Genomic DNA, 26,729 nt, shown 5'->3' on the forward strand with positions numbered 1-26,729 from the left:
GCCTAGGAGCTTTGGCGCTCTAGGTGGTTCCCTCCCCACCACCGTGTGGGGGGTTCTGTGTTCCACTTGAGGCTACATCCTGGTGAGGCTAGGAAATCCAGGGCTGGATTTATTGATTTGCTTGATTTGATTTATATGCCGCCCTTCCCAAATGGCTCAGGCCGCCTTACAATAAAAACAAACCACTAAAACAGTAAAGAGCTAAAACAAATTAAAACAATATAACAACAATTAATGATTTACAAACATTTCAGAACAACAATTAAACAATTACAGTGATTAAAGGCCCCGAAATCGGGTTAGAATATTAAAACCGATCGAAAAACCCTGGAAAGCCAGGCCAAACAAATCCGTTTTAAGGGCTTTTCATTTAGGAGTGGGCAGCCCGTGTGGCCAGCTCAGCTTGGGGGTGCTAGTCATTCCAGCTCTTATTAACACTGACAAGCCATCAGCTGTTCTGGCAGGGCATGATGGGAGCGGTAGTCCAGAAACATCTGGGGACTCCATGTTGGGCACCCCCAGCCAAGGAGCGCAGAGCCCTGGATTTCCCTTGAGCGACGCAGGCTGCTCATTCACCAGGTTCCATGACCAGCTCGTGTAGATGAGCAGTGAATGACAGGCCCACGCTGGGTTGGGGAGCCAGTGGAAGACTGGGGTGTGCACAAACCGGTTCGAGCAGCGGTTCAGCACCACGGGAGAGCGGGCGCTTTAAGAAAGAGGCGAGCAGAGCCTTACCTGGTCTCTGCCGCCACATGCTGCTGGGGCGGTGCTCGGCCCAAGTACTCCCGCTCGGCCCCAGAACGGATGCCTTGTGCATGCTGGCGCCACGTGGAGGTACTCAGGCCCAACGCCGCCCCAGCAAGAAGCCGAATGGGGTGGCGGAGACCAGGTGAGGCTCTGCTCCCCTCTTCCCGAGAGCTTCCGCTCCCCTCCCCGCAGCACCGAACCGGTGCTCGAACCGTGACTCGTGCACCCCCCAAGTGGGAGGGAGTTCCCTTCTGAGAGTGAAACTCTGTCACTTGAGAGAGGAGAAGAGGCTGCCGTGAATCTGCACCAATCCAGTCGGAGGCTCTCTCTTTCTGGCAATGAATGCTGAGGCCGGCAATTTGTATTCAAGAGAGGGAGCCACTTTATGAGAGTAGCTGCTGGTTGAGGGCTGAGATGCAATGAGCCAAGAGGCAGGCTGGGCAGGCGCTTTGGGGAGCAGGGTACGGGGCTGCATCTGGCGTTCTTACCCCACTGAGCAGTACTTCGGGGGTACAGTGCAAGAGGGAGAGAAAGAATAAGGGGCAGTGCTATGGTAGGGCACTGTTTATGCGCCCCCCTCCCCCCCAGAACTGGTGCCTTTGGCAGATGCCTAGGTCTGCCTCGCGGACGGGCCGATCTGCTTGGAGGAGGGGGCCGATGAAATGAAGTTGTCATCAGAAGGAGCTGCCAACACCACCTCGGATGGCATCCCGTCCTCAGACTTCCCGCAGGAGGACGGATAAGCCGCAATCAAGGCACACAAATTAGGTGTTGATGTCGAAGCAGCAGGTGTCGGACGGCGGAGCACCAGCTTTGCTTGCTCTCTGTTGAAATGCCACAGATTCCCAGAGCGGCATGGGGCTGTACGGAGGATGGGGAAGTCCAGCTGAGGGGGTGGGCCAAGAGGAGGCCGTTGATGAGGCCCTGCTGGGGATCTCCGGCTGTCATTCCTCACAGCCATCAAGCCACATTAGTGCCTAGCCGTGTTGTTCCCTATAACGGGGATTCCCAGATGTGGCTGACTACAGCGTCCATCATCCCTGGCTGCGAGAGCCTTTATCTGGGGACGGTGGGAGTTGTTGCCAACTGCATCTGGGCATCCCTTTTACAGGGAACACAGACACCCGTCCTTAATCAAACGAAACATCTCTTGCTTGAGCAGGGAGGGGGGGGGCGTGGCCACGTGGACTGACGAGGCAATGAGGTTGTTCTCACGACCAAGGCGGGGCGGGGTGGGGGGCGGAGTCAGGAGTCCCGCAGATGATTGGAGCCTCCTCTTCTATCCCTGCCAGGGAGGGAATCTGGGACCTTCTGCATGCAAGCAGGTGGGTGCTCTTCCCAGAGGGGCCCCATCCCCTGGGGGAAAATATCTTCCAGTGCTCACATATGTAGTATCCCATTCAAATGCAAACCAGGGTGCACCCTGCTTAGCAAAGGGGACCCGTTCACGCTTGCTGGCGCTTCGGAGGGTGCCCTTCCAATGCCCTGGGATGGACTGAGGGAGAGAGAAGCGAGGCCAGTCAGTCAAAGGAGTGGAGCAGGCGCAGGGGGAAGTGGCAATGGTGAACACGTCAAACCGCTCTGGAGTCTGCTGGGGTCAGGACGCGGGGGACGGGGCGGAGAGGCAAACCGGCTCCAAACCCCCTCAGCATTTCCTGCCTCCGAACGGAGAGGCCGCGTGTGGCAAAAAGAGTGGGCTAAAAATAGGCCCCACAAACTCGTAACCACGTTGGCAGCTGCAAAGGTGAAGTCAGCACATCCCAATCGGATGCTTTTTACAGAGAGAGAGAGAGAGAGAGAGACGGATTTCCTATCATAGGCTTTTTCTGTCATTTGCTTGAGCCCAAGGCCAGGCGCTCAGAGGGTGAACCTGCTCCACCCTTCAGGTGGACGAAAGACAGCCACCGAGGACGGCACGAGTTGGAAGGGTGGCCACCGTGCCAGATGCTGTGTGCGTGGATAGTCGCCCTTGGGGTTTCTGGCACAGCTGGTTCTTTTTTTATTATTAGTTTATTCCATTTCTATTCCGCCCTTCCAGAAATGGCTCCGGGCGGTTTACACAGAGAAATAACAAACAAATAAGATGGATCCCTGTCCCCAAAGAGCTCACAATCTAAAAATAAACTTAAGATAGACACCAGCAACAGACACTGGAGGTCCTGTGCTGGGGACGGATGGGGCCAATTCCTCTCCCCCTGCTCAATAAAGAGAATCACCACTTTTAAAAGGTGCCTCTTTGCCCAGTTATCAGGGGGACATTTCACAAATGAAGGGGGCAAACAGACTCTCCCATGCCACTGAAAAGCCCACTTTCTGTCCTGTCTGGTCCCACACAGGAACCCACGTGGCGAGGCAGGATCTCATAGGAAGATAGGAAGCTGCCATATACCGAGTCAGACCATTGATCCCTCCAGCTCAGCATTGTCTACCCAGACTGGCAGCAGCTTCTCCAAGGTTGCAGGCAGGAGTCTCCCTCAACCATATCCTGGAGATGCGAGGGAGGGAACTTGGAGCCTCAGATGCTCTTCCCAGAGCGGCCCCATCCCCTCAGGGGAATATCTTACAGTCTCACACATGTCATCTCCCATTCAAATGCAAACCAGGGCAGGCCCTGCTTAGCACAGGGGACAATTCATGCTTGCTGCCGCAAGAGCAGCCTTCCTCCCTAAACCAACCCGGTCCTGGTTCCTGGGGCCATGATCCTGGGGGAAAACAGCAGCTTTGGGTGGGGATCTTTTTATGGGGGGGAAAGATGGGATGGAAGGAATTGCATGGAATGGGAAGAGCTTCCCTGCAAGGAAAGGCCAAAGCCTTTACACCGTGTCCTGATGTGAACCGAAGTTTGTCGCCATCATGGCCCCGAATCGGTCTGATCGGGACCGAGTCGAGGCCACCGCTTCGGGACTGGCGGCTGCCACGAGCCCCTCCTTGGCGGCTCGGCGCTCTTCTCTGCCTCCCCGCTTAATGTGCCTGGGAACGCATTAAGATCAGAAGCACGTACGGCGGAGCTCTGTCGAGCAGCCCTGCGAGCTGACCCTGATTTGTAGCACGGCTGAGCCGCGCGGGTTGCTGTGGCGTTGCAGGCGCTTCCTGTAGTAAGAGTGAGAGCGACAGAGTCACATGTTCTGCCGACAGAACGCCGGAGCGACACGGGGAAGCCGGGAAGGAGGCAGGACCGGACAGGTCAGCTCCAGGGAAGCCAGGGAAATGGAAGCGGGGTGCAAATGAAAAGCCACTATCTCATTTGCGCTCCGTTTGCTTAGCGGCCTGCCGTGGTGCAGCTGAGAGGGGAAGCGCCCGAAGGAAAGGTGCATCTGGCCTGCTGGGGGGACAGGAAGCATCAGGCTATGGGGGGGGGGGGAGGAAGCAGTCTGCCCCTCTTTTGGATCTGGAGTCATGCATACTGTACATCTAGTCTGCCTGCTGGGTGTTTGGTGTTTGTTTGTTTTTTGTTTAAATGAGGTTTCCTTTTGTTTTAAAGTGGCCTTCTTGTTGTTGAAATATCCAGAGTGATATGTTATTGAATCAATTTCTTTCTTTAGGTCAGGGTTTAGGAGCATAGGAAGCTGCCGTATACTGAGTCAGGCCATCGGTCCATCTAGCACAGTCTTGTCTACTCTGACCGGCAGCGGCTCTCCAAAGTTTCAGGCAGGAGTCTCTCCCAGCCCTACTTGGAGATGCCACCAGGGATTGAACCTGGGACCTCCTGCTCTCCCACTGAGCTACAGCCCCATCCCCTAAGGGGAAGATCTTGCAGCGCTCATATGTAGTTGCCCACCCAAAGGCAAACCCAGGCCGATCCTGCTTAGCAAAGGGGGCAAGCCATGCTTGCTGCCACAAAGCCAGTTGGAGTCCCGCAACAGCTGGGGGACCCACCTTGGCAACCCTCGCTTTAGGTCATCCATCCTCTGTGGGGTTTGGTGCAAAACCCATGAGAGTACCCTCTTCTGTTCACCGCTCATGTCATGCTAAAGGCTGAAGGACAACAACTGGCCAGCCTTGTGCAGTGAGACGCTGATGGCTAAGGAGGTATAGAGGCCTGTGAGCCTTGGGCCCAGCTCAGACTCTCCCTTTCTACTCATTACAGTGGAGTGTTTCTGACTCCCCAATTCGCAAATTCAGCTGCACATTTTTAATTTTTAAAAAAATCTTTCCTGTGGCTGGTTCTGCACCATCTTTGTGGGCCTCTGCTGGCCAGTTTGGGAGTTTTGTGTCAGGATCCCTGATCCCTAGGAGTGCAGAGAGCTGGTCTTGTGGTAGCAAGCATGACTTGTCCCATTTGGTAAGCAGGGTTCGCCCTGGTTTGCATTTGAATGGAAGACTCCATGTGTGAGCACTGTGAGATATTCCCCTTAGGGGCTGCTCTGGGAAGAGCAGGAGCCTCCAAGTTCCCTCCCTGGCAGCATCTCCAACGAGATAGGGCTGAGAGAGACTCAGGCCTGCAACCTCGGAGAAGCCGCTGCCAGTCTGGGTAGACAATTCTGAGCTAGATGGACCAGTGGTCTGACTCAGTATAAGGCACCTTCCCATGTTCCAGAAGTAGCTTTGTAGTTGTGAATGCAGATCATCATTGTGGAGTTTGGCTGGTGGCATGTTGTAGATAATTGGCTCTGCCCACAAGACATGGCTTTGCAGCCGGCTCCTCTTCAAATGCAGTTTTGCACGGATCCTTACTAGTGCAACATCCACGGAAGAAAGGTGCCCTCCTTGGCTGCACACCCTTAACACAGGCTCTGGAGCTGAACCCTGAAGAATGACAATGCTAGTGACAGTTAAGAGTTTAACCAGGCACCCCCTCCCATAGGTAAAAATAGGAGCAAAATATGGACGATCATTTCCCACCAGCAAGGATCAGAACTTGCACTGGCTGCTGATTTGTTTCCGGATCCAATTCAAGGTTCTGGTTATTACCTCTAAAACCCTTAAAGGTTTGGGTCCTGGATATCTGAAGGGCCGCAGGCTCCCAAGGGTTCTGCCCGCCCTCCAAGGTTGTCATAGGGACCTCTGCCGATATTGAGGAAGGCTCGATTGCCGTGCATGCGGGACAGGGCCTTCTCTGTGGTAGCCCCCAGGCTCTAGAATACTCTCCGGTGCATGTCTATTCTCTGGCATCTGTGGCTGATTTTTTGAAAACAACTGAAAAGACTTTCCCCCCTTAGGGGTTGCTGGTCTCTCTTTTCTGGACACTCTTTGTTGTTATGGCTGTTTCTTTTTGGTGGTGTTATGTTTGATGGCGCTTAATTTATTTTGATATTTTAATGTGTTTTTATGGAATATTATTATATTAACTTTTGTAAACTGCCTTGGGATACGTTTTTCTGAAAGCTGGTATAGAAATAGAAAAATATATATAAATCAACAAACATTGGGATTGTCCCTGATAAGTTAGTGAAGTTGAGACATCTGGACTCCTCTTCCTGACTTTGGTTTCTAGAATCAACCATTTGCTTTGGGAATCCCTGAAAGATGGACTTTCCATTCTGTAGGCAAATGCTCGGGGACAGAAACGTGCATGTTGCTTGGGAGAGATGTTTCCTCCGTGTAAATTTGAGAAGGTGCTTTGTCCCGAGTTCGGACTCTGGGCTAGCATCTAGCCCTGCCGTGCCTTTTCCAGTCTTGCAAAGGAAGAGGCTGGTCTTGCAGACGCCTGCAATGCATTGTGTCGATCAGACCTCCCCAGCGTCCCTTTTGCGCAGGGATTGTGCATCTGTACCATTAGCCCAGCCGGTATCTATGAAAGCGTCGCATTGTTATTACTGGGAGCGGCATAAACCGCGGCAAAGAAAAGAGCATGCTTTTAGACGAGCCTTCCAAACCTGAGAGGCTGAGGCTGATGGTTGCCAAGAAAGAGACAGACATTAAAGAAAAGAAAATTAGATTCCTCGGGTTACCTTAGTTACCCGGTTTCTAATGACTCCAGCTTCCGGGCTCCATCACTGTTCACGTTTAAAGATTCTCTGGAGATTGCCCCGTTAATAAGAGAGAGTCCCTTGTTCGCGATTTTCTGCCAAAGAGAGGGAGGGGATCAAGGCTGTCTCTGTGGGGGGGTGGACTCCCGGGAGATTTTTAATACTCTCCTTTTGTGGAATGGCTGGGGGGTAATCTATATCTTTCGGTCTGTAATTGCTTCGCCTTCTACCTGTCTTTCTCTCCGTAATTGCCTGCATAGCTCTGGCAAAGGTTTCGGGGTGATATTTTGGAGGAGCCGCTGTCAGCATTTACCTGAAAACCAAAGATTATCGAGGACAAGGAGGAAGGAATTATCCTCCCGGGTTGAGAAGCAAATATAGTTCAGGGGAAGGGGCCCATCGCTCAGCAGCGGAAGGCAGGCCTTGAGTGCCACTGGCAACTGATTTGATGCCTGAGTCTCCAGTTAAGGGACAAGAAGCAGAGAGAAACCCAAAGGGCAACTTGGATGCAGGGGTGGGTGGGGGCAGAATTTCTTCCAATGTGTGAAAATGGATCATACAGGATGGAAACAGAGGGAAGGGGGCGGAAGGATTCTCCCCATCCCATCCCTCTATTGTTCCTCAGATCCGCTCTTTTCTCCCTGCTCCTTCCGAATTTCCGTTTCTCATTATGGGAACTTCGAAAATTAATCGCAGAACTGGAGAGCGTGCTCAGCTTGCGGAATCTTTTCTTTCGTGCAGTTTGCATGCGTTTCAGTTTTCCTCGTTACGTTAACCATATGCATTGGTGAAAGCACTGCAAGAAAGAAATCTGTATATCATTGCATTGAGATTCTCTTTGTCAGGGGTTCGGTGGATACGCGCTCGCATTCCTGCATATAGTAAAACACTGCATGAAAGAATCCTGATGTAATGATACGGGCAGTAACAATAAGATAGTTTTCCTACAGTGTTTTATCAAGGGGGGTGTGTGTGCATTGGCAGTGTCAGGGTTGGGGGTGAGGGGTGGAATACGACATCTGTGAACGGAAGGCATCGGACATTGTGGCCAGCTGCAAATGAACAGAATTCAGACATGAAAAATGGAACTATGGATGCATAGTTCATCCATAGTTCATCCTTTGGGCATGAGACTTGGACCTTTCCCAGACAGCAGGCTTTAATGTGGGTTTTCTGCATGGCTTTACTGCGAGTTTGAAGTTGCTCCCCAAAACTGACGCAAAAGTGGATTTTTGTACCCCGGATATAAACCGGGCTACACTCTAATGCGTGATGAAGAACCCGGATTGTGTGTGAACTACTCCCCGAAAGCTCGCAGGGACTTCAGGGTACATTTGGCCAACATGTGAATGTGCACCTCCATTCCGGAGCAGATGTGAACTAAAAGCCGGGTGTGAAAAACTTCCAGGTAATTCCAGATTCCAAAATATGGGGAGAAATGTGGAGAATTCCAGAAGCATCTCTACGAGGGAGAGGCATTCTAAAATCAGCTTGTGTTCTCATGGGACACAAGCTGTTTCCCAGACAGCAGGCTTTACAGAGAATTTGGATTTGCCCCCCCCCCCCAATGACGCAAAATGTGGGGTTTTTTTAACCCCAGACATAAATCGAACTAGGCTCCAACACACAATTAAACCCCCAAATTGTGTGTGAAATGCTCCCCGATATCTCGTATGGACTTTGGCATGAATCCAGCCGATGTGCGAATGCACCCCTTCCATTCTAGTGGAGAAGTGAGCTAAAAGCCCCATCTGAGAATGCTCATGGTTACCATGTATCTGGTTTCCCAGTGCCTGGCTTGGGTGCCTCACCTGTCCCTGCTTTATTTGGGGAATCTGTACAGGTTTTCTTAGTATGAAGCACTGGAGTTGCCGTTCTTCAGATTTAAACTCTGTCTTTCTCTCTGCGGACAGGGAGTAGATCTTCTGCTCTTCAGTGCGCATGCATGCACATGAGCAGTAATGCGCCCTGTAGGGGCCCAACCTGTCATTACATGCAGTGCTGGGGAATTTTCCTTTTGGACTCGGGATCATATATAACAGGACAGTCGAGTTTTGCTAATATGTTTAACTAGAAGAACAATCACCCTCTTGTCAGTCAGTGTAGGATGGGCTTCTGCAGAGTAAATTAAACAAATCAAGAGGAGTCAGGCTGTCAGGGATTGAACCTGAGACCCTCTGCATACAAAGCAGATTCTCGACCACTGAGCTGTGGCCAGTGATACCCCTCTTATCCGAGGGAGCTGCTCTCTGCTGAGTCAGACCCTTGGTCCATCGAGCTCAGTATTGCCGACACTGATTGGCAGCAGCTGTCTGTTGTGTCAGGTGGGGATTTTTCTCAGCCCTACCTGCTGACAGGGATTGAACCTTGGGCGTCCTTCATGCAGAGCAGATGCTCAACTAATGTGCGTCAGTCTTTTATCCGAATTGTTCACGCAGCGTAGCCTTTTACCCTGGAATTGCAGAATATCATGAGAGCCAGCAGGGTGCCGTGATTAGAGGGTTGGATGAATTGCAGACAGACCTAGGCCCACCTCTTTGCTCGGCCCGGAACCAAACTGGGTAAGCTTGAGCCACCAGGCTGGTTTTCACAACCAGCAACAGGGCAGGAGAAGCTTCCTCCCACGTTCAGGAGCTGTGTGGGCACTCCCGTTTTGTGACCGTGTGCGAGTAAAGAGCAAGGTAGAGCTGGCCTTGTGGTAGCAAGCATGACTTGTCCCCTTAGCTAAGCAGGGTCTGCCCTGGTTGCATTTGAATGGGAGACATGGTGTGTAAGCACTGGAAGATCTTCCCCTCAGGGGATGGAGCCACTCTGGGAAGAGCATTAAAAGGTTCCCAGTTCCCTCCCTGGCAGCATCTCCAAGATCGGGCTGAGAGAGATTCCTGCCTGCAGCCTTGGAGAAGCCGCTGCCAGTCTGTGTAGATAATACTGAGCTACATGGCGAGTGGTTGGATTCAGTATAAGGCATTTTCCTATGTTCCTAAGTCCAGGTCATCCTCCTCCTTTGGGGGAGAAGAGCTGGTCTTGTGGTAGCAAGCATGACTTGTCCCCTTTGCTAAGCAGGGTCTACCCTGGTTTCTATTTGAATGGGAGACTTGATGTGTGAGCACTGTAAGATATTCCCCTGAGAGGATGGAGCCACTCTGGGAAATCATCCTTGCATGCAGAAGGTTCCAAGTTCCCTCCCTAATATCTCCAAGATATTGTTGAGAAACTCCTGTCCGCATTCTTGGAGAAGCTGCTGCCAGCCTGTGTAGGCAATACTGAGCTAGATGGACCAATAGTCTGACTCAGTCTATCTATCTATCTATCTGTCTATCATATTTTTATACCACCGGATATATACATCTCTAGGCGGTGTATAAAATTTAAAATATTTCAAAATCACAGATTAAAATACATGGTACAATAAAAACAATAGCATACAATAGTTATTAAAACAAATTATTAAAATCAATTCTAATTTAAACCGTGTGAGAACAAGATATAGTCTGGAGGGTCTTCCTGAAAACTCCCAGTTGCCAGGGAGTGTGGGGCCAGTTCTCCCCAGCGTCTGAAGCCATGCTTCCCTGCAAAAAGCAATCTCCCATCACAGCCACAGATTTCTCCCTGCAACATGGCCTCACACTAGCCTCAGTTGGGGCTTGGATTTCCAGAAGTGCAGTGCAGAGGGGGAAAAGCGACATGATTGGGGAGAGAAAGGGGCGTTTGCCTTAGAGACACTGCAAAAAATATCCTCGCTGAATGTCAGGGCTTGGCTAGAGATAACCTCTAGGCACTCGGGTTCTGGGAAAGCTTCCTCTCCACCTGCGCAAGCCAGAAGCAAGTGCTTGCTCTGAGAGAGGCAAGGTTTCCCTTCCAGAGCAGCGGACGGACCAGGGTCAAAGCCAGGCAGGACTCAAGGTCCAAGGCAGCCACCAGGGAAAGGAATCCTGCACTTGAACACATTTCTTTACCACCACCACCACCCCCCCCAAACATACATTTCTGAGCATAAGATGCATGGGCATCTCACCCCAGAGACTGCTCAGATTTAGAAGGCTGGTGCTATATAGGGCCAGGTGGGCAGGGATTGGCTGCCGGGGGTCAGCTGACAGAACTCGCAGCAGGTGGGCACTGCAGCCTAGAGGGCACTATTGAGCCACAGCGGAGAGCAAACATGAATTGTCCCCTGTGCTCATCAGGATGCATCCTGCTTTGCATTTATTCAAATGCACATGGAACAGTGTGCAGTTATCCATGACGACATGTGTGAGCACTGTGAGGTATTCCCCTTAAGGGATGGGGCCGCTCTGGGAAGAGCATCTGCATGCAGAAGGTCCCGAGTTCCCTCCCTGGCAGCATCTCCAAGATAGTCCTGGGAGAGGCTCCTGCCTGCAACCTGGGAGAAGCCGCTGCCAGTCTGTGAAGACAATATTGAGCTAGATGGACCAAGGGCCTGACTCAGTAGATGGCAGCTTCCTATGCTCCTATGTTGTCTGACAGGATTGCAGTGGAAATGGAGCCCTAGTAGCAGAGGTGCACATAGGTAATTTTGGAGCCTGGACCTAAAGGCCTTTTGAGTCCCCCACCCCACCCCCGGATTCAGGTTGAGCATAATCCCCCTACACACACACATACTGTGACACACACAGTATTTTTAACACAGAGCTTCTTGGGGGCACAAACAGCAACGTAACTCACAAGAATGTAAGCATACGAAACAGGTATCTTTATGCAAATCTGCATGAGCAGAATCATTTCAACACACAACTTAACATCTTCCCATCCCACATATTTCTTTCCCCACTCCCCACCACCATCTCTAAAGCAGAGGCCACGTCCAGCCGCCCATTGCAGGTCACAATCATGCTTGGCCAACTGGCAGACCCTTGGTTCATTTGGCTCAGTATTGCCTACACAGGCTGGCAGCAGCTCTCCAAAGTTTCAGACGGGAGTCTTACAGCACTCACATGTGGTCGCCCATCCAAATGCAAACCAGGGCCAACCCTGCTTAGCCAAGGCAGCCTGACACCCCACTTAGCAAAAATGCAGGCTTGCTACCGCAAAACCAGCTCTCCTCCCCTTCGCCTCTGTCCTTTCCAGCCAGGCATCCTATCGCAATGACCTATCGCAGAGTGTTTAATAAGGACGAGTAATCAGTTTGAGAACCGCTCCCTTGGGGGGTCCAAAACCTGTCTTTTCAAACTAATTAGCAAGCAACTCTCTGCCAACCAATCCGTTGCTGGAAATTAGAATCCAGGGGAGGGTGGGGTGGCTAAATGGCGCGGTAATTTATTCCCCCGTGAATAATTTGGCTGGCGTTACCTGAAAGCCCTCTGGCCAATATATTTTTTCTAACACATAAGCCTGTTTTCCAGCACAAGTCAGTTCTTATCCCTCCCACTCACCTTCGCCTCCTTGGGGACTGAGGAACGAGATTGTACCCAGAAGCAGATCCAGCAGTCTGAAGGTGGCAGGGGTTGGTTTCCCTCCCTGGCTTTTTTGTTTTTTTAAATTTTAATTCGGTGCAATTGAACTTCAAGCTAATACCTTTCATTCCCGAGTGTGGAAACCAGGAGGCGGCTTGCAAACAAAATAAATCCCTTTTCTAATTTTTCCCCTCCTCCCTTCTTCATTTTTTCACTCCTACTTCTCAGATGGTTTCCAGAGGTTTAGCGTGCCGAAAGAACACAGACGACAATGGGAAAGCACTGCCTTTTAGCCCACGGCCGGCGTGGTTTGAAATGAGGTCCCAGGTAGTCATGGTTACCTTTCCTCTTTGGGAAGAGATGGCTCTCTTTCCTGCCCCCCCCCGTTGCCTTTTGTATTTGCGCATTTCAGACAGCGCATTCGCCAGAAACATAACTGGGATTAACATGTACAGAGGAGACGCAGCCAGAAAGCAACACAGCTGTATTAGACCTCAGGATGTCTCCTGGGAGTGGTGGGTCAGCCAGGTAGGCTCCCAGGACGAACTCACCCTAAACTAGGACATCTCAGCCTTGGATCCCCAGATGTTCTTGGACTACAGCTCCCATCATCCCCAGCCATAATGGCTGGGGATCATGGGAACTGTAGTCCAACTGCATCTGGGGACTGAAATGGCTGAAGGCTGGGGATGATGGGAATTGTAGAAGGGAGGGACCCAAGTTTGATAATCTTTACCCTAGACCAGGGCTGCTCAACTTTGGTCCTCCTACAGATGTTGGCCTACAGCTCTCATGATCCCTGCTCTTGGCCTCTGTGGCTGGGGATTATGGGAGTCGTCATCTAAAAACAGCTGGGGGGGCCTATGTTGAGCAGGCCTGCCAAGTTCACAGGCTGCAATCACACTACACCATCATTTTTAAGAGTCAGAAGCACATATGGTCTCCTGTAGCCTCTGGCTTATGTCACACATTGAAAGAACACTAGAATTTGCAACGCCTCTTTAGCCAGAGGTAAAACTGGGATGCATGTACGCATTAGAGATGTGCAGGGGGAAAAAATGTTTTGCATCTCCTTTCAGTGCCAGAACCCTTGTTTGTGCTGATTTCCATTAGTGGAAATCTCCTTCAGGTTTTCGGAAATCAACCCAGTTTGAATCCCTCGTTTGTTTCTGTGAGGAGGGGGCAAGTGGGAAGGAGCTTCACCTTGTAACAGGGCAGATTTTTGTAGCCCTGCCCAGGCATTATGCACCTTTGCGTTCTCCTCTCTGCATGCAGGTGGGCGGCCCTTCCATGAGGCAAGGGGTGGCAGTCACCTCAGGTGGCAGACCGTTGGGGCACCAGCTGGGCAGCAAAATACCCTCCACCTCTGCCATCAGAGCAGCTCTTTGGGATTTCGCAAGGAGCGTCTCTCCTCCCACTGAAAATTCATTCCAACGTGGCTTCAGGCAAAGAGCAGCCGAATTGGCCTCTGAAGGTCCATGGCCGAGCCATGCCAAATCTAAAAGGAGAACCACTGGCTCAGAACACCACCGTGCACAGAACTGGAGAGTGGGCATTGCAGAATGCAGAAGCAACCAGCCCCACTCAGGCCCAGGAGTGAAACTGGCTGGCTGGGGTTGGTTTGTTTGCTTTCCTGCTCCACGTCCCCATGTCGAGCCGTAAAGATTTTCCTTCCAGAGACCAGACAAGTTGCACCAGGTGGCTTTAAGCCTCTTGAAAGACATTAAAAATAAAAAAGGCACCACAAGGTCTCATTCCTGAAAGGACCGGTGAGCGGACATGTCTGTGCATTCAGACTGTGATTGATGAAAGATCAAAGCTCCCTTCCTGCACGATCACTGCTTCTAGAATGAGCAAATGTGGGAGGGGAGGGGAGGATTAGATCTCTTTTCCTCTCCGCTCAGTCCACCTCCCCTTCTTTGGGGGAAGGAAAAAGCACAGCCACAGCAAACCTTTTCAAGCAGGAAACCTGGCATGGAAACATGCTCATAATTGGGGCCCAGGGGATGGGTTGGCAGGATCTGTGCTAGGCTGTTGTCGAAGCCAAGCGGGAAGTAGGAGAACCGTGCTGGATCAGACCAAAGCAGCCTGTTTCCTACAGAGGCCAATGAGATGCCTCCAGAAAGCCCATAAATGGCACGTGGAATCCACATAACGCTTTATCCCCAGCTGAGGGATCTACTGGTAGCCGCTGATGAATAAATGGAATCTCCTTTTGGCGATGGTCACTGCTGGCTTAGGCAGTATTAAAAGGGGATCTATCAAAGCCCAGGGGAGGTCTGTCGCTAGCTCTTAGTTCTGAGAAGCTTCTGTGGTCAGGAGCAGTCTACCAGCAAACACTTGTTTCAGCAGAGACAAAGAAGAGCAGGAAGGCTGCTGCTTTCCTGTCCTGCTGGTGGTCCTTCCGGAGGCATCAGTTTTTACCACCATTGGGCCTGATGGACCTTTGGACTGATCCTGCAGGGCTTAGCCATGATAATGGAACTTCCATGTAAAGGGGCAGTCTGCCTCTGAATACCAGTTTCTGGGAGGGGTCAAGAGCAAGAGAGGGCTGTTGCCTTCCAGAGCTGCTTGGGGGCTTCCCAGAGGGGCGTGTGCTGGCCACAGTGGGGGACAGGGGACTGGCCTAGATGGCCCCTTTGGTCTGAACCAGCGGGGCTGGTCTTAGCCACGAGAACCTCCATGCTCATTAGAACCTCCATGTTCAGGATCAGCACAGCTGTGAAAATTAGGTGCTGCAGAAGACCCGACTTGTGGGTTTCCTGGAAGGCTGGACACTATGAGCAGTAAGATGCCAGAGTTGATGATCCTTTGGCTAGATCAAGCAGGACCCATCCATTCTGGGACCCAATTGCACATTACGTTTAACACGTGCTTTGGCCCAGCCTGTCTCATTTTTTGTTTCCTAAGCAGCAGCCCCAGCGGTGGAGTAGGATGGATCCAGATCAGGGCTGTGGGGCCAAGGGGGGCTTTAACACAGATCAGCGGGGTGTGGCTAATGCTCCAAGAGGAAAGCTCTTGTTGATATCAGCGATGGGGCCTTCTCCGTGGTGGGGCCACATCTGCAGAAGCCACACACACACACCACATCCTCGTGAACTTTGAAACTTTCAACTGACAGCTCGGGCTGGCTTCATGCTGTTTTTCATTATCTGTTCTGAAATCTTCCTTCCGTCATCTTGCTGATATTGATTCTCCTTGTTATAAGATGGATAATATTGTTTTAATCTGGTTCTTAAAGATTGTATGCCATCTTATTTGTTAAAAGTGGGATTGTCATATTATAGGCTGGTTCATATGATCCTGGACAGGGTCAAAGGAGGGCCCAGCCAGGATAGGACAGTGGGCACCGCCCCAATTGGCAGCAATGCTCCTTGTAAGAGAGATTCCCAGAGGTTGTTGTCTACAACTCCCAGCATCTCCAGCCAAAGGAAGAAAGCTGGTCTTGTGGTGGCAAGCATGACTTGTCTCCTTAGCTAAGCAGGGTCCACCCTGGTTGCATATGAAAGGGAGACTACATGTGTGAGCACTGTCAGATATTCCCCTCGGGAGATGGAGCCACTCTGGGAAGAGCACCTGAGGTTCCATGTTCCCTCCCTGGCAGCATCTCCAAGACAGGGCTGAGAGAGACTCCCGCCTGCAACCTTGGAGAAGCCGCTGCCAGCCTGTGAAGACAATACGGAGCAAGATGAACCAAGGGTCTGGCTCGGAAGAAGGCAGGTTCCTACTTTCCTATGTTCCAGCTCAGGATGCTGGGAGTTGTAGTCAACAACCCCTGGGAATCTCTACAAGGAGCACTGATTGGTGGGCATGTGAATTCAAAGACCCAAGTCAGAGGAGGGGAGAGTGATTGTGTGGGAGCTGGGTAGGAGTGATGTGGCCAACCCACATTCCGTCCATTTTTTCGAAGGTGGGCGAAAAGCCGTCCCGCCCGGCTCCTGACTCCCACACAGTCCCTCACCCCTCCTCCTGCCTTGATCTTTGGGTTCACACGGTGGCCAATCGGGGGCACACACAGCTCGCCGACCCTGGCTGGACCCTCCTCCAACTCATGTGCACCACAAGCCTCATTTCTATTATTATTATTATTATTATTAACAACCACCACCACAGCCCACCCGCTCTGCCTTTCAAGCACACCCCAGACCTGAGAGGTCTCTGCCTCTCTTTCGTCAGCATGAGAAAGCCGCTCCCAACAATTACTGCCTTGTAGCAGGCGCACCAGACGGATTGGCTTTCCTCAGCCAGCACAAAATAATTTGCAAAATTAAGCGGATGACTGGAGAAGAGAGCCCTTGCCGAACACGGACGGGCTCTTCTTCGCCGCAATGGCTCCCGGTTTGCAGCTCCCCAGAGCTGCCACTGCAGCATGTCAGGAAGCTTCGCCTGTCAAGCTGCACCTGGTTTTTCTATTTACATATTTTGCCAGGGCTGGGCTCTGCTCTGGGCTGGGCGGGGGCCGGGGAGGCCTCTAATTGCTGCTTTATTGACTCTCCCATGCAGGGGCCGCAAAGAGCCATCCAGGTGTGGGAAGCCAGAGGGTCGGGAAGGGGGTGGAATTCCTTCCAAAGGCAGCCAAAGCAAGGTGGGGGACGTGTGGGGTGTGTGTGTGTGTGTGTGAGAGAGAGAGAGGGAGGGAGGGAGGGAGAGATCTTTTGGGTATCTAGCAAAGCCTCTGTTTCTTAGGGGGGAAATTGGGACATGCTTCTAACACCCCCGTTTCTATAACCAGGATGGCAGACATTAGGAACATAGGAAGCTGCCATATACTGAATCAGACCACTGGTCCATCTAGCTCAGTATTGTCTACACAGACTGGCAGCAGCTTCTCCAAGGTCACAGGCAGGAGATTCTCCCAGCCCATCTGGAGATGCTGCCAGAGCGGGAACCTGGGACCTTCTGCATGCAAAGCAGATGCTCTGCCACTGAGCTACGACCCCATCCCTTAAGGGGAATATCTTTTATCGCTCACAAGTAGTCCCCCATCCAAAGGCAAGCCAAGGCAGATGCTGCTTAGCAAAGGGGATGTTCACTGTCGCAGGACTTCTACTCTGCTTGCTCCACTTGTATCCCACAATGCTTTGCGCGAGCCCTTTAGTACACCTCTCCACTCCCTGGCCCCACTCTCCACCCAACTCTATGACTCTGGGCTACCCAGGTTTGGTACTGCTGGGTCAGGAGGACTCCTGATGCCCCAGATGAGTCCGACCACAGGTTCCTGGGTTAACCCTCTCCTACCCAGGAATCTGTGGCTGTGTGAACAGGCTCAACGTTTTCTGAAGACATTTGGTGCAGACACGTTTGTGTGTGTATTTATCCACTATGTTTATGATCCCTTCCATAACTGAACAAAGTTAATAAATAAAATGAGAGAGAGAGAGTGAAAGAGAGGGGGGAGGGAGAAAAAGAGGGAGGGAGAGAGAGAGAGATCTCGCACTTTTTTCAATGGGACAGTGACTTACCAGGGTCATACTCCAGAAAACAAGGACTGTCCACTGTAAATAGACGAGTGACGGATTTACAAAGATGGTTCTCACAATGATTGCTAGAGCAGGAGAAGCCTCTGGCCCTCATTTGGGAGCCACGTAGGCTTCTGATTGGCCATTGTGTGAATTCTACAATCAAGGTAGGAGCGGGGGGGGATGCTCGTCTGTGAGCTGGGTACGGCAGTGGGCAGCAGGAAGTCCAGAACTGGTACCCACCTCCAGCATGGGGGTGGAGGGGGAGCACGCCCCGCATCTCCCGATTCCGTCCCCGGCTCACAGACGAGCATTTCTCCTTCCTCCTCTCTTGCTCGTAGCCTGCTTCTGCTTCCCCTCCTACCTGGCCTAATCCATCGTAAGAAGCGCCCTAATGCGTTCCATTGCCGTTGTGGGCCAGGCCAGGCAATCTGCAAAAGGCTAGAAGTGCATGCATGTGTGCGCATGCATGCGTACACGCACATGGACACACACACACACACCCTTGTTTAGTCTGCCCCAAGAAGTGTTCGGATTGGGAGGGAAGTAACAGAGGGTTCTTAATAAAACCCACAATCTCCACCCCATCACGCCCCTCCTCCAATTTTAGCCAAGTGATGACCCCCCCCATAGCATCCAGAAATAGCACCCCAAGGGGCATCACAGTAAGGAAGCAGACCCTGCCCAGCCCTCTCCGCACTGGCCCCTCCAAACTCCCGCAAAGCCAACTCTGTCCAAATGGACAGTGTTGGTGGCTCAGGGTCCTGGAGGTTTGTTTGGAGAGAGACGGCACTATGGGGGTTTCAGACTTAGGACCCTAGGAAGCTGCCATATACTGAGTCAGACCATTGGTCCATCGAGCTCAGTATTGTCTGCACTGACTGGCAGCGGCTCTCCACGGTTTCAAGTTTAGGGAGCCTTTCCCAGCCCTGCCTGGTGATGTTGCCAGGCATCGAACCTGGAGCCTTCTGGATGCATGCGGTTGCTCTGTCCTTGAGCCCGTCCCCTAAGGCAGGGCTGCACAAGTTTGCCCGCCAGCTGTTTTGGGACTACAGCTCCCATCATCCTCAGCCAATAGTCAGGGATTATGGGAGTTGTAGTCTATCATCTGTAGGAGAGCCAAGGTTTTGCTGCCCTGCCCTAAGGGGGAATATACTTACTGAGCAAAGAGACACCTTTTTAAAGTGACGATCCTCTTTATTGAGCAGGGGGAGAGCAACTGGCCCTATCCATCCCCAGCACAGCATCCCTCCAGTGGCTATTGCTGGGGTCTATCTTAGGTTTCATTGTGAGCCCTTTGGCGACAGGGAGTCATTTTATTTGTTTGTTTATCTCTATGTAAACCACTTTGGGAACCTCTTGTCGAAAAGCGGTATATAAATATTCGTCGTATTGGAATTTCGTAACTTACAGCAGACAACGCTCACATGTCATTTCCCAGCCAAAAGCAAACCAAGGCAAACCCTGCTTAGCAAAGGGAACACTTTGTGCTCTCTACCACAAGCCTGGCTCTCCACCCCAAAAGACTTCTCCTGCTGTCTCTCTGGCTCAGCCTTCCTTCCCCACATGAGTGGGGGGACTCCAAACTCCTATTTCACACTCCCACCCTCCAAGTGACAGAGCACTGCAATCTTGGTAAGTGATGCTGCCGTTGTAAAGCAAGCAAGTGGAGAGCACTTTAATGTGCATGCAGATCAGCCCGCAGGGGGTGCTTGCAACATTACAGTTCCCTGCACGGGCATTTGAGGGGGGAAATGTGCAGGGCGGCAGCTGCGAAGTGGCCACTGTTGTGCGTCTTTGTGCCGTGGCGAATGCCAGATATGAGGCTGATCCCTGCAACCTCTGGAACATCTGGCAAAGCCTCTGGGACCTTCTCGGTGGTCTGCCCATGCATTCAATCCTCCCCTCCGTCCATTTCCGCACTACAAAGAATGCAGTCATTTTCTATAGGTCAGTTTCCTACATGCATTTGTTGGGGCGGAGGGGCAGAGGGACTTCTGGGCCAAAGTCCAAGGCCTCCACAGTCCCTGGGGGACCCCAAATCTGCTTTAGTCTGTCCCAGGTGGTGTGGTCGCCCGGCCAAGCATGATGATGCTTAATCTGCAGGGGAGGGGGGGGTCTTCCAAAGACCTTTATGTCCAGGCTCCAAAATTACCTCCTGGTGGGGGGTGGGGGGGGAGATACATAAAGAGAGTCAGAAGCAGCATCAGATGCTAAAGACTGGTTAATGTGACTGCCCCCTCATCCCACCCAGCCCAATCTAAATATTATTATTATTATTATTATTATTATTATTATTATTACTACTACTACTACTACTACTACTACTACTACTACTACAACATTTATATCCCGCTCTTCCTCCAAGGAGCCCAGAGCGGTGTACTACATACTTTTCTCTTTCACGACAACCCTGTGAAGTAGGCTAGGCTGAGAAAGAAGTGACTGGCCCAGAGTCACCCAGCTAGTATAGTATAGTATAGTATAGAGTGTAGTGTAGCGTAGTGTAGTGTAGTGTAGCGGCACTTGCTGCATCAGAGGGCTGAACTACATGTTACACCGTGTAGTTATGTATCGTTATCCCCAGCATTGTGAACAGCAGCCTCAGTTGAGGGAGAATTTAAATCAGGGGGAAAGTAGAGGGAGAAGTAGCTATCCTGTTTCCCTCAACAAAAATATCCTGATTCATCTCAGAAGCCACAGTCGGATGTGATAGAATCGCCCTGTGGGGCAAAGAGGGAGGAAGTCCCGCCCCCGCCATGTCAATCAGCAGCGCAGCCCGGCACCCACGTTTACAGTGGGGCTTGTCTGACGAGGGGGAAACCCAAAGCACGGTGGCGGGTGCTTCCATGATTGTGGGACTGGATTGATCCCTCTTCAGACAAGTCCCTGTAAGCATGGGTGGTGGAGTGTGCTGCTGATTGATACGGTAAGGTGGAACCTCCTCCCTCTTCACCCCATTGCACATGGCTACAGAGGGGTGATGTTATAATGTCTTAATGCGGCTAGAGGCTCCTGCAGCAGGCATTGAATAACAGCAGCATGCCGGGAGACCCAGTTGCTCTCCCAGGCCACTTCTAGTTAGGCCCAGAATTTGTCTCTTAGGCACCACATTTTGATCTGAAGAGCCCTTTGCCTATATCGTGGCTTACAGAGGAGAAGGGGAGAGGCACCGCAAAAAAACCGTTGCCCTTGTCTTGGCTTGCATAAAAGGGAAAAGGCCCTCTGCTTGTGTTTCATCTTGCGTGAGAATAAAGAGGAAAGTGTCTTAAAGAGCCCTTGGCTTGCAAAGGAGAAAGGGGAGAGGCCGATGGAAGAGCCCTTTGCATGTGTCTTGTCTTGCATAAGTGAAAGCAGCCAATAACAATGGGGTCTCCTTGAGAGAAGGGGCTATTCCGGGGGCAGATGATGGTCCTCTGGGGTTTAGCATTGGCTCTCAACCCTCTGGTGGATTATTTCTGGTGTGGATCATGTAGTTTGGTCCTGCATTTGTCTTTTATGGACCTTATCTTTTCAACTGGGTTTGCCTATAGTACCAAAGGCGTGGACTCTGGGCTTTAGCTGCTATTTGCACGAGGGGGGAGTGAGAAGAAGTGGCTCAAAGGGCCCTTTGCCTATGCTTTGGTTTGCTAAGGAGAAAGAGTGCGTGAAAATGTCCTTTGTCCATGTCTCAGTCTGTGTGATAGTAACAGAAGCAATGGCTTAAAGAGCCCTTTGCCCATGTCTCAGTTGGTGCAAGAGTAACAAGAGTGATGGCTTAAAGAGCCCTTTAACCATGTCTCAGCTTGCATGAAAGTAATGGGAGAGGTGGCTTAAAGAAACCTTGCATGGGAGCAAGTTGGCTAATAACAACGGGCTCTCCTTGGAATTAGGGGTCTGTCCTGCAACTAGATAGATGGTGAGCATCCAGGGGTTGGGCCTGGCCCTCGGTTCCCCAGTGGCCGAACATAAACAGGAGAAGCGACAGTGAGGATTGATTCCCCAACACAGGAGGAGCCGTACTCCTCTCAGAAGCCATGCAGAGGGTTGCTTTGGAAGAAGCTGGCGCTGCATCCACTCGATGCAGAACCCATAAAGGGAGCTATTAATGGAGGTGCCGGCTGTGCGTGAGCCAGCATTGTGGGTGTGATGGGAACTTTCCAAAGCTGCAGGTAAACAGCAATCAAGCCAGCCAGCCAGCTTGTGCCTGTGTGTGCGTGTGAGAGGGAGAGTGGGGGGGGGAGAGCAAGCGGGGGGGGGAGGGCTGTCAGCTTCGGTGGCCCCTTGCTGCGAGCATCATGGATTCTGACACATTCCACCCACAGAGGCAGAAGCCAGCAACATGCTTCCCTCCCGGGCTCCACGCATCCGATTTACCTGGCTTCCTGAAGCCTCCCCGGGGTGTCAGCTTGCTGCGTACTTACAGCAGCTGACAAGGGAGGGGCCAAGCGGGAAGGCTGCTGTGGCAGAAGGCAGCAGGCAGCGGTGGTTGGCTGCTGAGTGAGCAACCCTAAGCAGGCGTGATGGATGTGCCAGGTTCTGCCACCACGGGAAGGAGGCGGGCGGGGGGGGGGGCCTGGGGGAGGAGGATGGGCAGATCTGGGGGGAGAATGCATGGTTGGGGGGCAGGGAGGTGAAGGAGGGCTGCTTGGAATCACCTCTAGGACAGACGGGTAGGCAAAAGTTCAATTTTATTTTATTTATTTGTTTTTACATTTATCTCCCGCTCTTCCTCCAAGGAGCCCAGAGCGGTGTACTACATACTTGAGTTTCTCTTTCACAACAACCCTGTGAAGTAGGTTAGGCTGAGAGAGACGTGACTGGCCCAGAGTCACCCAGCTAGTATCATGGCTGAATGGGGATGTGAACTCGGGTCTCCTCGGTCCTAGTCCAGCACTAACCACTACACCACGCTGGCTCTAAAAGTTAAGGGAGAGGACAGAGCTGGACATTTCTCCATAGTTGAAGACATGTAATGCATATTTCATTAAGAACCTTAGAACAGCCCTGCTGGATCAGGCCCAAGGCCTATCTAGTCCAGCATCCTGTTTCACAAAGTAGCCCATCACCAGATGCCTCTGAGAAGCCCACAGGCTGACCCTCACAGGTGAGGGCACATCCTCTCTCCTGCTGTTGCTCCCCTGCAGCTGGTATTGGGAGGCATTGTGCCTCTGAGGCTGGAGGTGGCCTATAGCTAACAGACTAGCAGCCATTAATAGACCTGTCCTCCATGAATTTTTCTCACCCCCTTTTAAACCCATCCAAGCTAGTGATCATCACCACATCCCATGGTGATGTTGTTCCTTCCAAAGAGAAATTTCGGAGACTTTTCTCAGATGGTTTCTCCATGTCTCTGAATCAGAGCAAAGGTCTTTCTCAGGGGTTCTAGCTGTTGGACTACAACTCCCAGGGGCTTTCGGCCATTATGGCTGGAGATGATGGGAGTTGTAGTCAAACAACATCAGGGGACGCAAGCTTGGAACCCCCTGCTCTCTCTGGTCCAGCATTCTGCTTCCCCCAGTGCCCAGCCAGACACCTCCAGGAAACAACAACCAGGGCTAAAAAGCTATAGCCCACCCCATCACCAAACACATACTGTTTCTCCCCAGCAACTTTAGCGACTGCCTCTGAACCATGTAGCCATCAGTGCTAGTCACCACTGACAGACTGTTCTCTTGCTCCATGAGTAATCTAGGCCTGCCCAACTTCGGCTCTCCTGCAGATGTTGGCCTACAACTCCCATAAGCCCTGGCTCTTGACCACTGTTGCTGGGGATTATGGGAGTTTTAGTCCAAAAACAGCTGAGAGGCCAAAGTTGAGCAGCCTGGTCTAATCCCACGTTGAAGGCATCAAAACCAGTGCAGAACCCTGAATAGGCACTGTCTTTTAAGAACACGAAGAGAACCTTGATCTCGTAGCCCAACTCTATCTCACCCAACTCCCTGTTTCCAACAGCCAGATGCTTCATTTCCATGCTCGGTAAACAGATGTGCATCTCTTTTGAAGCTCTCTCTTCTTAAAAAATACAATTGTGCATGTTTTTACCATTATGGAGCCTTACTGGGAAGATATCTATTGGCTAGAGCCTGTTCTATCATGTACCCATCAGATATGAAACTCAAGGATGACCTTAGGCCAGTCACCTAACAAACCCTACAGGGTCATAGTATGGATTAAATGAGCAGGGGGAAACTTTGTATGCCACTCAAAGCTCCTTGGGGGAAAGGTGGGAATAGAAATGTTGCAACTACTACTGATCGTAGATTCTTCCAAGGAGCTGGAATTCAGAACCCAGAGTTCAGAATTGAGAGTGGGAGTGAACCCATTCACGGCTACCTGCATTTCCTAGTCGAATTTAGCAACTGCCTTTTAAAATTTTCATAAGTATCCCTCTCTGTGCAGAATCCCTCATGATGCAGAGGGAGTTCCAAGTTTTAAAATATGGTGGATGTGGAAACCCAGACCTGACCATTCTGGTTGAGAACATGGAAAATCTCACGTCCTCTCTATCTCACAAGGGAAACTGCACATTCTGTCTCATGTTTCTGAGTGGTCCAGTCACTCAGAAACGTGACATTCTTTTCCGTGGAAATCCAGATCCAATCACTCTGGTTGGGAACGTGGAAATCCAGAACAAATCACCGTGGTTGGGAATATGGAAAATCCCACGTACTGTCGATCTCACGTGGAAAATGTCATGTTCTATCTCTCTCGTGTTCCTGAGGGACCCATTTGTGAGAAACGTGACATTCTTTTTCATGGAAATCCCGACCCGATCCCTGCGGTTGGGGACGTGGAAGTCCAGATCTGTTCACTGTGACTGGGAAAGTGGAAAATCCTGCGTACTCTCTACTTCATGTGGGAAACCTCGCGTTCTGTCTATCTCGCATTCTGGAGTGATCCAGCCACTGAGGAACGTGACATTCTTTCCTGTGGAAATCCAGATCCAGTCACTCTGGCGGGGAACGTGACATTCTCCGAGGCGAGCCCTGCGCGAGGCACTCCTAGCCAGGAGCACTTCTGCTCTCCGGCTGCCCCTTCTGCCCTGCCGTCCCTGGGAGGCCCTCCTTCCCAAAGCAGCCCTGGCCCTCTTGATAAACAAAGGCGAAGGGGAAGGAGGGTGGCTGGCATGTTAATGCACTCCTCCTCCGCTCCCCCCCCATGCCCTCCCCTGCATCCCTCTGGGAAAGGCCTTTGCAGATATAAGCAACCCTTGATTAAAAGCGGACTGACAGCCAACGGCAGCAGCCAGAGCAGCCGGGATGGCAGCTCTTGAGTCTAAAGGGAGCCCAGTTCCGCCTCTGCCTCTCTTCTCAGATGTCCCTGATCCTTTAATCAATCACAGCCGAGGAACAGAAGAGCAAACACGCCTGCTGAGGCAGAGGTATGTACGTGCATTCATTGCCGCCGCAAACCCAGGCGATCGAGCGAGAGAGGGGTGGGAGAGGGAGAGAGGCGGGGAGGCCTGCCCTCGGAAGGAGTGTTTTGATTTGGGGGAACTGAGGTGCGGAGGCCGCCTTTGGGCATCTCGCCAACGGAGGGGAGGAGGGGAACTCCCCCCTCGTAACCCGCTTGGCGCAGCCCGGCGCTCTGCAGGCAGTGCGGCTCCAGTCCAAGACTCCGGTGGCACAGGGGTCCGCTTTGGCACGGCTGGAGCTTTGACCCTTGGTGTCCTTCATATGAACCCGCCTTTGGTGGAGGCAGAGCCTCGGTCCAGCTAGCCCTGTGCTGGCCACACAGATTGGCGGCAGATCTCCAAGAGAGGGGCTCCCCTCCCACCAGTCCCTGAAATCCCCTCCCGAGAGCCTTTCGGAGGGGAGATGTCGAGGACTGAACCTGGGGCCTTCTGCAGGCCAAGCCCCTGAGCTGTGAGCTTGCAGGCAGAGGTGTGTTCTGCGGCTGGGTGCAAGCGCAGAATGGTCGCAGAATGCACCGTTCTGGTGGTCAATATTGACTTGAGATTGCTGGGGCCGTGCATGTGTGTGGAAGTTTCTCCGAGGAAAATTCCGGTTCCCAGGGGCCGAGGGGAGAGGCCTCCGCGTCCGATGCAGGTCCTTGCCCCTCCCACCAAGTGAAGGCAGATGTATGGTCTGCAATAGTCACAGTGGGCTCTTTCTTTATGAGATTCCTAAACCGCCTCATAAAACCCCTCTCGGCGCTTTACATCCAATTAAAAAAAATCTAAAAACAGCCCACAATTAAAACCAATCAAATGACTGAAATCGTTGAAACAATTAAAAACAATCTATAAACCATTTAACTGGAAGCCTGAAGAAACAGGTGTGTCTTGAAGGCTTGCTTAAAGGCAGCTGATGAGGAAGCTCTTATCCTGACAGGGATCACGTCCAGAAGTCCCGGGATGGCCATAGAGAAGGCCACCAAACAAGTCAGTGGCAACTGCAACCAGACCTCCCCTGATGATCTCAGTAGGCAGCTGTTGAATGTTTTTTAGGAATTTTGTGTATTTTTCTTTTGACTCCTGCTTTTCTGTATTTGCTGGTCAGTGACCGAAATAGAAATTACTGCTGCTGCTGCTGCTGCTGCTGCTGCTGCTGCTGCTACAATAGTAGGCATCTGGGTTTGTGACAAAGAAGGCACTTGCTTAGATACCCTGGGCCCGAGCCATTAAGGGCTTTATAGGTAATAACCAGCACTTCGTATTTCTCCTGGAAACACATCAGTCCATCTCCCATGGGAGCAACTTGCTTTACAGACACACATTTCAGCAAGTTAGATGCTGGATCAGCTGTGGGTCTTGCCACTTCCACCCCCAATGGAGCAGGTAGGCTCCTCACCCTTCACCTTTTTTTAAAAGTGGCATATACACATTGATTCATTTATGCATTGATTTCTCAGCATACCGCCCCACAAATTACAGAGAAAACTGTTGTTTGAGGGGGAAGACATAATGGTGGTGGACTAGGCACTAGCCAGTAAGTACCTTCCACAGCTGACTTCATCTCTAGTTCAAACTGACCTCACTGGAAATGTGCAGAACCAGTTTCCCAAAACCTATCCTGGGATTGCAGGGAGATGTACTGGGCAATCCCGGTACAGGTGCTAGCCAATAGGTGTCTTCCACAGCGGCAAGTTTGTTTTTCAAAGTTCCGAATGCAGTGCAGACACTTTCAAAGCAGCCCCATTGTTTTGAAATGTCATATTGGGGTTCACCCTACATAAGAACAGCCCTGCTGGATCAGGCCCAAGGCCTGTCTAATCCAGCA

The 26,729-nt window shown here is 51.6% G+C and overlaps 1 protein-coding gene across 4 annotated transcripts in view; it reads left to right on the forward strand.

The window, feature by feature from the left end:
- RAI1 (retinoic acid induced 1) overlaps positions 1-26,729 on the forward strand; it is a 169,342-nt gene that overhangs the window by 69,228 nt on the left and 73,385 nt on the right. Inside the window, exon 1 of one of the 4 annotated variants that reach the window (XM_053275802.1) lies at positions 24,791-24,889. The exons of the other annotated variants lie outside the window; for them this stretch is intronic. The gene's annotated coding sequence lies outside the window, so the exon portion shown is untranslated. Of the gene's footprint in view, positions 1-24,790; positions 24,890-26,729 lie in introns of those variants that run through there. 4 annotated transcript variants of the gene reach the window in all.

Source organism: Hemicordylus capensis, chromosome 13 (assembly GCF_027244095.1).
Source record: "Hemicordylus capensis ecotype Gifberg chromosome 13, rHemCap1.1.pri, whole genome shotgun sequence".
Classification (NCBI taxonomy): domain Eukaryota; kingdom Metazoa; phylum Chordata; class Lepidosauria; order Squamata; family Cordylidae; genus Hemicordylus; species Hemicordylus capensis.